Source organism: Orcinus orca, chromosome 18 (assembly GCF_937001465.1).
Source record: "Orcinus orca chromosome 18, mOrcOrc1.1, whole genome shotgun sequence".
Classification (NCBI taxonomy): domain Eukaryota; kingdom Metazoa; phylum Chordata; class Mammalia; order Artiodactyla; family Delphinidae; genus Orcinus; species Orcinus orca.
Window position 1 is genome coordinate 6,957,457 of NC_064576.1, and position 12,709 is coordinate 6,970,165.

Consider the following 12,709-nt stretch of genomic DNA (forward strand, 5'->3'; position numbering starts at 1 on the left):
CAAAATTTAAGGAATGTGTAAGAAAAAAAGTACAAAAGATTTACTCTTCTGGAGGAAATTCTATAATACGGATACTTTTAAACACCTGTTTTTAAGCAGGGTGGTTTGGCAGTTCTTTCACTGAATGACTAGTTAAGTTGATTAAAGCGGTTTACTAATGAATTCAAGTTACCAATACCTGGGCTCTGATTATGTCCACCCACATATAAGCTACAAGTGACACAGGGCTCTTGGGTCTGGATATACAGCTTGAGCACTACTCCAGGGCTCCTGACCTCTGAAGCTAGCAGCGCTGAAATCCAAACATCCCTCTGTTCACCAAGACTTGTGACTGAAGGTCTACATCTGCCCCGACAAGGTGCCTTTTGTTTTGAACAAGAGTACTGGTCTGGCTAGTAGCCTCCTGAAGCCACAAAAGAGCATAGCTGACTGAGTTACAAGGTATAGAAATGACGATGGTGATGTTCAAGAAAGCTCTCTGGTTGGCCATTTGGTGGGTCACTCTAGAAACAGATCTGAAGAAGATCAAGCATAAGACAATACATGAATATGCACAGACCCTAAAAGATTAGATTAGTTAATGTAGAGAACAATGAGTCAGACTGAAGCAAGGGCATTCATACAGTTGGATTCAGAGACTAATTGGAACAGTGCTTTTCCTAGAGGCTAGTCTTTATCTACCATAAAGTTTTATTATCGGGGTAGATTTCTCACAAGTCGGTACTGAGATAAATTAGGTTGTAGCCATGAATTGTTAAAGGTTCCTCATTAGGGTGATTGTCCAACGACTTCTGTTCAAGAAATGCTGTCTCCCAATATCTAATACTTTCTAACAGTCCTTGAAAGCAGTGCTAAAAAAGGAAACACAATTCATCATATGTATAATATGATAAGTAAATGTATGTGTCTAGATTTACTTATCAAAATATTAAGTTAAGATTACATTCAAATATTGCAATGTATTTATCAAGCCATCTCTGCTTTCTCAAATTGGAGTTATAGGTAAAAGAAACGTACTAGACAAACACATGCAATAATTTTCTACACCTAAATTCAATCTCCATAATCATATTTAAATAAATACTTAGCAGCTCTGCTCTATATACAAGAATGAATATAGAAGCAGTCAGTAATATAGGAAAATAACTCTTTCATCTCCTCATATTCTGCCTTGAGTAAATTCAAGAAGAAAAATATACTGCAATATGTGTCATATATAGTTATCTAAACACCTTTCAAAATCATCTTTTTCAAAGAAGGGGTATGAGTACTCCTTAAATTAAATAATAATAATTGATGATAGAGTTCAAGGGGACTGCAATTTGGAAATGTGCACAAGGTAAATGATTGTTCATTGGTTTTTTATTATAGTGACTCCCTGGTGGTCTGGCGGCTAGGATTTCTTCCTTTTATTAAAACTCCAGGATATTGCACCTTTGAAACATATATCTCAGCAAATAGCTATAATTTCATGAAGAATCAGAACAAGTGATTACTTAAAAAGTAAGATACATTATGTTTGTGCTTGAGTTTTATCAATGTTGCTATGCATATAATTCTCCTTTTCTCTTATTATTTAAAACTAGCTTATTTTCTTGAATGAAATTGGTACAACTTGGGTTCCCATAGGGAAGGGAATCTTTTCTCTATATTTTTTCATGTTTCTTTTTCCTGTAAAGAGAGCTTAAATGTCTATTTCCTAATAATAGCTCATATTTACAGGGTGCTTAAAATGAGCCAGATCTTGCTTTATGTACTTATATATTTTAACTCATTTCTTCCTCATAGAAATATCATGAGGGAGTATTAGTTTTAAACTGTAATTCTTATTGAATGGAGGAGAACACTGAGGCACAGGCAGGTTGAGGATTCATCCAAAGTTACACAAACAGTAAATGATTGAACTGGGTTTAGATCACAAGCCATGTGGGTATGGAAAAGGAACCCTTACTCACCTTACCCTAGCACTTCTCATAAGGCAGAAGAAGTTTTCAAGCAGAGTTTTGTGTTTCTTTAAATTTTTATTGGAGTATAGTTGATTTACTATGTTGTGTTGGTTTCAGGTGTACAGCAAAGTGAATCGTTATGCATACACATATATCCACTCTGTTAGATTCTTGCCCCATATAGGTCAACAGAGTATTGAGTAGACTTCCCTGTGCTATAAAGGAGGTCCTTATTAGTTATCTGTTTTCTATATAGTTGTCTGCATATGTCAATCCCAGTCTCCCTATTTTTTTCGCCTCTTCCCTCCCCCCGCCCCCCCGTAACCATAAGTTTGTTTTCTACATCTGTGACTCTATGTCTGTTTTGTAGATAAGTTCGCTGGTACCTTTTTTTTAGATTCCACATATAAGTGATATCATATGATATTTGTCTTTCTCTGTCTGACTTACTTCACTCAGTAGGACCATCTCTAGGTCAAATAGCGTTTTGAGAGTCAAATTCCAATTCTTTATGTTGTTGGCAGCATGGATAATACTAAACAGTAAAGAATCCTTCTTCCGAAAAGATAAACACCAAATGCATAAAAATAGGGAAAACATGAATTGTTTCTTTAGACAGCAGTCAACATTTATTGAACAAATCTGAAAAGTGAGATTCCACTTATATTCCATTAGGGAGAGACAGAAAGTAATTCATCAATCAATCCATGATAAGTGCAATGTGGAAAACAAAGGAGAGAGCTATCAAAGGGTGAGGTCTTCTGGGTGGGATGGCTGTATAGTGAGATGGCATTCCCATTCCCTTCGATAGAAAATTTCATCTGCTACCTGAGTTTAGATCTGAGAAAGAGGAAGGACCAAAACTGTGCACAGTTGCATGTACTTGAATAACAGTGGGAAGGAGAACAGGTCTAGAGCATTACAGGTGAAGGGGTGCTTGATGGGGGAGAGGTTGGAGAGGAGACCTTGGCCTGATCCTGTGGACCTCATAGTTTATGGCTCAGGGGAGAGGCAGGCTGGGAAAGGACACGATTGGCTGTAGGTTTGTAAACAGCAGGTCCTGGTTACTGGGCATAGAATGGGTGGGGCTGGGAACCAGTGCCGAGGGTGAGAAGCGATGGAGTCAGGGCACATCGGGATGCAGAATGCAACATCTGGATGGCACTTGACAGTTCTCAAAGCACGTTTACATCCCACACAGCTGGCAATCAAGATGTGAGAAGAAATACCATCTCATTGGAAGGAGCAGTCCCCTCTTTAAAAGTGCAGCTCAAATCACAGAATAGGTCTGATTCAGCGCAAACACTACCCAAATATGGAAAGCACACATTGCCTAAATTCACTGCAAGGGCCAGCCGGTTTTTGATTTACAGCCGAGTGGAAACAGAACAAAGTAGGTGCATTGCTGTTTGTCAACATTCAACCTCTGGAATCAGAGAGTCAGGGCTCAGGGAAAATGATGCATCCACATTGACAGCTCTCATGACAGAGCACACACTGTTTTTTTCCTTGTAAACAACAGGTCCCTGGTTTGGTGGCCTCCAGAGCGTATGAAGGAGATCAAGCCTGCTAAGCTTCCCCTGGGCAAAAATACAGATAGGAATGTGTAGCTTGCACTTTCACAGGGCAGAGAAGGGACAGAATCAAAGTGTCCTGTGCCAGGACATGGACTGGCCCTTCCTTTCTGAGCCCAACCTGCCCTTAAAATACTTATCTCTATACCCTCCTTGTTCTTTAATTTCTGACAATAAATATTTCCAATTTATTCTTTTTTTTTTCTATTGTAAACAAGGGCATGTGCTAAGCTGTAAAACTGGAAATGATAATGATAATAAAAATGGTATTCTCAAGGAAGTTAGAGTTGTGCATGGCAGATAAGAAAAGTATATAGCAAAGGAGCTATAACCAAACAGAAGGTTTTCTAAGAGAGGCACTTAAGAATTGCTTTCAATATGCTAAACAGGAAAAACTCAGCTGGAAAAGTCAAGAAGATTTTTAAAGGTCATTGAAGAATAGGCAGGATTTGAGGAGATTGGAGAACACAGATGATTTAGGTAATAAGAGCATCAACTTGCTGCTCTTGTGCAATTCTTGTGATGTGAAAATTTATCTTAAGATTACTTGTGTAAAGACACACAGAAGTAGTCCTTTATCATATCTATGCCTAATTACAAATATCGTACCACATTTACCGGCAAGCAGCATGTTTGAGACACATCAGTTAGATGTTATGACCAATCCTTCTCTTCGCTTTTATGTGCATGATGTTTTGAACTTTCCCTGGTTCTCCGATGTCCCCTCCTTCCTTCTCAAATGCTACCCTATCCATAAACATCACTTCCGTTCCCTCAGATGTATTCTGCCCCTTCTTTTGTTCATCCATAAACCTCAGTTGAATGGCCATTTAAATGCGGGTTATAGTACAGTTCTCATACTAGATTGCAAGTCATGGTTCCCTATATCCACTACAAGACCTATCATCATACTGTACACAAAATTCTTTCTTTTTTTTTTTTGCGGTACACGGGCCTCTCACTGTTGTGGCCCCTCCCGTTGCAGAGCACAGGCTCCTGGACACGCAGGCTCAGCAGCCATGGCTCACGGGCCCAGCCACTCCACGGCATGTGGGATCTTCCGGGACCGGGGCACGAACCTGTGTCTTCTGCATCGGCAGGCAGACTCTCAACCACTGCGCCACCAGGGAAGCCCACAAAATTATTTCTTGATCAACGTCTGTTAAATCAGATAATGTGAATGCAGTACTTAGCTCAGTGCCTGTCACAGGATAACCCTCGACAAGCAGTACCTTATTATTGAGTGAATTGGTGGTTGGGTGGATAAATCTGTTGTGGACAAAAACTTTTCATGTCTATTTAATAAAATAAGAGTCTTTGCCTTGACCAGCAATAATCTGCAAAAAGCCAAAATAATACAATAAAGGAGAGGCGCTTTTACTTCCAAGATTTCTAGGAGGGAAAGGAGTGCTATAATTTCAAAGCAACCAAGAAAATGGAAAGCAGTTCCTCAGGAGAGAGACTTAGCCAAGAGAGTGAGGCTGGAAGAGGAGATATAAAAAGCACTGCACAGTGCCTGGCACAAAAATAGTTGTAGGAAAACTCCTGTCAGTTGAATGTTCTCCACACAGAAGGATTTAATTAAAATTCATGAATTCATGGATTTTTTTCTGAGTTGGAGAGAATATAAAAGTGTTTGGAAGTCATAGAAAGAAAGGGCCTTTCTTCTTAAGCGTAACATTGAAGCTACAAGGAAGAAGCTTTTGCTTAGAAAATGGGTAGAATTGGTATAGAGCTAAAGAAGAGGAACACGACTCGGGCAGCCACACGCATGATGCCTGGGACAGGACTCGGTACCCTCACCGTGTACTTTCCGTTTGGTCATTTGGTTGCAGATATTACACTGTAATTCTGACATTACAGTGATTTACTAAACTCTCAATGTTCATTTAAGTTGCATAGAATTGATGAATAATTGAGGAGATTCCAGGGGGCAGAACTGCATCCCATAGGTGGCAGTTTCCGTTGTAGGAAACCCTTAGTGCGTCTGATGCCGTTTGCTTATTTTTGGTGCAGAGTGTTTTGTTTTTGAAGCCATAGTTTAGTAGGCTGAATAATGTCCTTTCAAATCTACCTCTTCCTAATTCCTGGAAACTGTAAATTTTATCTTATATAGCAAAAGGAACTTTGCAGATGTGATTAAGTTAAAGATCTTGGGGTGATGAGATTGTCCTAGTTTATCTCCAGGTGAGACCTAAATGCTATCACCAGGGTCCTTATGAGAGGGAGGCAAGAACGTCAAAGGAGGATGTAGGAGGTGTGATGGCAGGATCGTGAGATTGGGCTGATGGGAAGAAGGGGTCATAAGCCAAGGAATGCAGGTGTCTTCCAGAAGCTAGAAGAACAAGGGAAGTTTCTCCTCTGGAGACTCCAAAGAAACCAGCCCTGCAAAGACATTGACTTTAGCCTAGAAAGACTGATTTTGGACTTGTGGTCTCCAGAACAATAAAAGAACATACGTGTGTCACTTTAAGCCATTAAGGTTGTGGTCATTTGCTACAGCAGCCATAGGACACTAATACGAATGAGTATGGAGGAAATCCCAATAAATATAATTCTTGTTTTAAAGAGGAGGGTGGGGAATTTAAAGACACTGCCTTTCCACAACGAGTCTGAGTGGCCTGGGATTGAAGGAAGGCAATGTCCTGAGTGGAATGGTCTCCTAATTTTCTATGCAACTGGAAAAGAGAGGATGGAGGTAAGGAGAGCATGACACCATTTTTCCTCTTGTGAAGTTCTTATGACCTGGGAATTTACATCCAGAATAATCTGGTTAAAATGTCCAGAAGTAGTTCCTTGACACATCTCCATTTGCGTACATATATGCTACCAAAGACACATGAGAACATGTGAAGGTTAACAGCAAATATTTCTCCTCCATTTAATTCAGTTTTAAGCTGGTCCTACTGGTGTTACTCCAGGATGGAGAACAGGCGTGTTCTGTGCTCTGTCAATACTATTGGAATATTCTGGGAACAACCTGAATTCCACAGTTGTATTACTGTGCGACCATACACTGCGAAGTTTTGACTTTCACATACATTGAGGGATGCGATAATCACGGTGTTTGCTTCACCATGCAATCAGATTTGTTCACTCTATTCAATAAACCATAGTTGTTTCTACCTCCTGTAGGGAAGGACTGTGCTAGGTTCAGGAACAAGACACAGTCGCTATTAAGCATCTCAGAGTCAAGGGAGGGAAATCGACAAGTATCTGGGGACACAGTATTCACATATTAAGGCAAGGGGTGGAGTAGGAGCCCAAAACCCAAATGCGACGGTGGGGAGAGACTTAAATTAGATAGACTCCCACAGTGATTGAAGCGGACAGGAGGAAGGTTGTAAGAATATACAATTTAGTTTAAATATAATCCATCCTCCCACTCCTTTTAAAAATATCTTTCAGAAGACATTTATTTCATGTGTGATTGTTCAAAAAACACACTGTTCTTATGTTCAGTAAAACCCGCGGGAAGTTTTCTGTATGGCAACCATTGACGTTAACGGGCTGCTGTGGTTAAATCTGCTTGGGTTACTTTGAAAAACTACAGTGACACACTAAATGCTGTATTTTGGACTGTAGGATGGTAACTGCTGATTGCACTGACCCGGAGTACACAAGTTTAGGGAGAAACGGTTTCCTGTTTCACGTCTTCCATTTCATGTACCGAGAAGTAATCTCAACAGAAAACCATGGTGATCTTGGCATACTGAAATAATTCTCACCTTCAAATTTGTAAAGCCACAATATATTTCCTTTAGGAAGCTTTCATAACCTCAAAAAGAACTCTAAAACACCCAAATCCCTCAAATCCCTACACAGTTCACAAAGGAATATATGCCTTCCAGCAATATTTAGGTTTTGCCAGGAATGTCAGTATGATAGACTTTGGAACCATCCCATGTTTTAATTCAAATTCAAATAAATCCTATGCCAGGGCCTCTGTGTAAATAGAGCTCTTTCAAGGGGGAATCAAATATAGAAGTAATTTGAAAAGAAACCTGAATTATTCCTTTAAATAAACTCAAAGTAAAACTAAATTAAACGCTGGGATCTTATTTTCTTACCTAACATCTGGATCCTAAGATAAAGTTTAAGTCAGTCACATAACAGGTTGTTGTGACTCTTGTTGATCATGGCAGTTTATTTGAAACCAATTTACCAGGGTGGCATATCTTTAACCTAAACTGACCAGTTGTCAGAATTGACTGAGCCTACCACATATTTTCCTGTCATTTACTTGCAGCTTTTCCAAAGCAACTCAAATGACTGTGCTAGCTTTCTGGAAAAGACTTTAGAGGAGAAAATATAAAGTTTTATTTTTCAAAAACATCAAACGATGTTCTGAGATCGTTAAATATACAGAATATGCTGAGAACACCAAAGGTCACTTTAAAGGGTATTTATGTATATTTTAAGTCTTTTGGAAAATATTTCAAGCACATTGGAAATTAGAGATTAAGAAGATCATACACATGCTGAGAAATCTTATACATATAAGGCATTTGAATGCACCAATTTTTAAAGCAATTAAGTGGTTTGGGGACCTCAGCTTCCCTCCTGAATGCATTGTACAGTTGACCTTGAATGACATAGTAATTGGGGCACTGACCAAATTTGATCAGAATTTACTCTGGTGTCAGTGAGGGAAGTGGACTGAAGGTAATAAGTCAGCAGGCAGGAAAATGAGTTAGGAGGACTTTGATAAAGTACATTTGACCCTTGAACAACATGGGCTTGAACTGCACGGGTCCACTTATACAGGGATCTGCTCTATATAAGCAGATCCATGGGTCCACTTACAGAGATGTTTTTCAATAGTAAATACTACAGTACTATACTATCTGTGTTCAATCAATGTCCAGTTAGCAATGGACAGGCTCAGAACAAGGTGACAGCAGACAGAAAGAGCTGGATCAAAGATTACTCAAAAAAAAAAAAGTATAAAGATAAAATTAGCACAGATTGAAATACTAAGATCTATTTCTGCCACATAAAAGGTATTCTTAAGCAACAAGGATAGATTTTGTTTTTCTAGAACCTCTAGACTTTTCTTAAAGGGAAGCATTATAAAATCAAAAGATTATCTTTCCTGGGCTTTGATCCATCTCTAGTTAAATAAAAGAGAGAGAAAGGGGGACGGGGACAGATAGAGAGAGAGAAAAGGTCTATGTACTCTCTGTGTGTTTTTCCTCCTCACTCTATCCAGTTGATATATGTTGGTGTAACTGACTATCCCACCTCACTTGTGTAGTCACAAAGTCCTCCTAAACTCACTTTTCTGCCTGCTGATTTATTGCCTTTATTGGGTCCTCTCCTAACAAATTTCTAGAACACTCTCTACCTCCGCTGTTATCCCATTCTCTGCATTTTATTGCAATGAGTTGTTTAGTGTCTGACTTATTTTGAAGTTCTACTGGAGTCGGGGCTTGTCTATATCGCTCACTGTCAATCAATGCTTAGCACAGGGCATGGCTCCTAGAAAGCATTCAATACTCTTTGGTTGATTATGTGAACAAATGAATAGATAAATGATATGACTTCTAAGGGGTCATATAAGGAGTAAGGAGTGTGAAAGGAGTGTTGGCTGATTTATATTATTTTCTCATTGCTAAAAAGCAAACTCTACTCCTTTCTCATCTAGCAGACCAAAGAGTAATAGTAAGATTTTAATGACCTCTTACTTTGCTTATTCCAGCAAGATTCTTCCTGATTTATAGAATCTGATAAAAAAAAATGTATGATTTGAACATTGCACAAAACCCCAGTGAAATCAGTGCATGTTACAACCAAAGTTTTGGATGTAATGGCATGCTAATCTGATGGGAAAAAAAATTGGCTGCCTGATAAAATATCTACTTAGATTTCTTTCATAATATCAACAACTATTAAAGGCATTTAAAACTGATTTTAATAATTATTTAATAGAACTGATATAATTGACCTGTTAAACCCACCAAATAACCAGTCAATAAATTGTCAATCTATAAGAACAATTTGATTTGTTTAAAATTACATAACTGCAAAATGTTTCTGGTTGTTCATTTGGGATGATGGGGCCCCATTAAACTCTTGTCTTCACTTTGTGTATGTTTGAAATTTTTCATAATAAAAAGTTAAACAATACGTGACCAAATTTCTAAAATAAGACAAAAATATGGGAAGTCAAGACACAAAAATAAACTTTGTCGTCTTTATATTTGTCCTAAAACTTATATCTCCATATGAACAGCCTGAAAATTTTCAAGGGCCCATTAATATTCAATGGTCTTTAAGTTTGAGATCCAGGTAAGAATAGATTAGATTACGACACATCTGTGATGTTTTCCAGTTTTTTGACAATGGAGTCTGTCAGAATGCTATTAGTTTGAAAATACTACAGTCATTTTTACTCTGTGATGCCAGTAGTGTTACTACACCCTTCAAAGGGCCCAACTCACTATTAGTCTGTGGCTTACCTGCCAGTGAGATTTTGGCACCTAAAATATAATTACTTGAGCTTTTAGCAATACATTCCTTTCATTTATTTTTACAGAAGAAAAATGTCAACACCAAGAGATTAAACATACAATGCACTGAAATCTATGGCATATTTTGCATGGCTGTTTAAAAGATAACCCAAGCAAAATGCATGTAGTAACTTGACTTGTAACTCTGCTGGATGAGAGAAAATGTGTTATCCATAATACATTCGGGAGTGTTTGTGTAAGATATGCACAGTCCAAGTAACATCTCTGACCAGTAATTGGACTTCCCATAATAGCAGCTTGCTTAAGGCATATATCAAGAAAAATACGCTTCCTGGATCAATTTAGATACGGTAAAGCAAGATTGCACACACATTACTAGGAGGAGGGGAGTTCCCTCCTCATAGCCTCAGTAAACCATGTAGCCTAGCAGAATGACTGTTGTGCCACAGTGTGAAGTTGGTGAAGAAATATTCACTGAGGAGCTCTTATCTGCAGCACACAATCCCAGATGTTGCCTTGGGTACCAACATAAATGAAAGAATCTGCATTGCCCTCTAGCACCTTTTAATCTATTTGGGAGATGTCATACATAAACTAAATTAATAGCCCTCATAAAACAAAACAGATTAAGTAGAAATATAGTAACTTTCGGCACTAAAATTATGTTTCTACTATAATACGGCATTGGTACATGTGCAGTAAAAACTGGTTTTAGAGTCAAGGATAATTAGCCCAAAAATGCATTTTTTATTTATTTTGTTTTTGTGAAAGGAAGGTTTTAGCTTCACAGACTATAACAGTAAAGACAAGAGGGAGACTGGGTACATGAGATACTGGGATCAGATAGTGGAAAACGTAGGCAAAAAATTATGCGATACAATCTCAGTATGGAAGAAAAAGCAAAGTAATTGGATTTCATTATAGGTGATGTACTGAGATGGGTCACATGTAGATGAGACCTTAGATTACACATACTCTAGCTTATTATTTCTTCCTCTGCTATTTTTCTTTATGAGCTATCTCCCTAACTACTACAAACATAAAAATACCCAACAGATATTAGAACCAGATTAAATCTTTGAACACAAACAGGGCCTTATGCCCCATCTATACTTATCATGAGGTGAATTGTGTCCCTCTCCAAATTTATATGTTAAAGTACTAACCATCAAAGCCTCAGAATGTGACTGCATTTGAATATAAGATCTTTAAAGAGGTAACTAAATTAAAATGAAGTCATGAGGTTGGGTTCAAATCCCACATGCCTCATGTTCTTATAAGAAGAGAATATTTGGGCACAGACGCGGACAGAGGGAAGATGACGTGAGACACAGAGAGAAGACAGTCATCTACAAGTCAAGGAGAAAGTTCTGAACAGATCTCCCCTGTGGCCCTCAGAAGGAATTGACCTGCAGACACGCCTTGATCTCAGACTTCTAGCCTCTAGAACTGTGAGAAAATAAATTTCTGTTGTTTAAGCAGACAGTCTGTGGTACATTGCTATGGAAGTTCTAGCAAACGAATTCAGTAGTTAAAATACATATACCTTCAAACAACAGGAAAACATGTTAAAATGTAAAATGATGCATCAGGCGTTTCTATCCTGTATATCTTTATATGTTAGCACAGCACAGTAGAATAAACGGAAAACTGAGAATGTACCATCTACACATTTTGCTGAGATAAGTAATTCAGTCTTCAGTACTTAGTTTCTCAGAATCACTCTATCTGTTATATAATTAACAAAAGGTTCAACACAGAATGGAGTTCATCATCAGACTACTTATGAGGTATAGTAAGGTGCCAGTGAACTGAAGTATAGAACAAGTACAAAGGTACAGAGAAACTTCACTCCACAAGGAGTCAAAGTTTTACTAAGGAACTATTTAATCTAAAAAACTAAAAAATCTAATCTAATCTAAAAAACTAATTAATTAGATAATAATCTAATTATTATCTCTAATAATAAATAGATACTTAGTAGAAGAGAAGAAAAAGGACTTGCTTGTGCAGTCTTTAAATATTAGATAATTTTCCTTTCATTCTGTTGGGGGACAAAAAGGGACAACTGAATTTCTGCAAGGTAAATACAACATATTGTATTGGATTCTTAAAAATACTGTATTTGATTACAAACTGGAGATCCAAATGAGCCTGGCGGCCATGTTTACTGCAGGAATTTTATCCTTCTGTTTACATTTATTGTAAATGATTTTGTTAAATCATAGGGGATATCTGCAAATTTTTAGGCACTAATTTTCAAAGATGATGAAGCCCTCTGGGTGACTTTTGCATTTCCTTAGCAGATAGTTTAGTTTTAAACTACATACTTTCCCTTGGCAAAGTGAGAGATGAAAAGCCTGCTATAAAATTGATTCTGCGTCTGTAATAGTACCCCGTATCCGTGGGGCATACATGCCAAGACTACCAGTGAGTGTCTGAAACCGTGGATAGTAGCAAACTCTATATATACTCTGTATTTTCCTATACATACATAACTATGATAAATTTAATTCATGAATTAGGCAAAGTAAGATATTAACAAGAATAACTGATAATAAAATAGACAATTAGAACTTTATCCTGTACCAAAAGTTATATGAATGTGCTCTCTCTCTCTCTCTCTTTCTCTCGCTCCCCCTCCCTCCTTCCCTCTCAAAATATCTTATTGTACAAAGACAATGCCTTTTCCATCTTAACTAAGCACTTATTATGC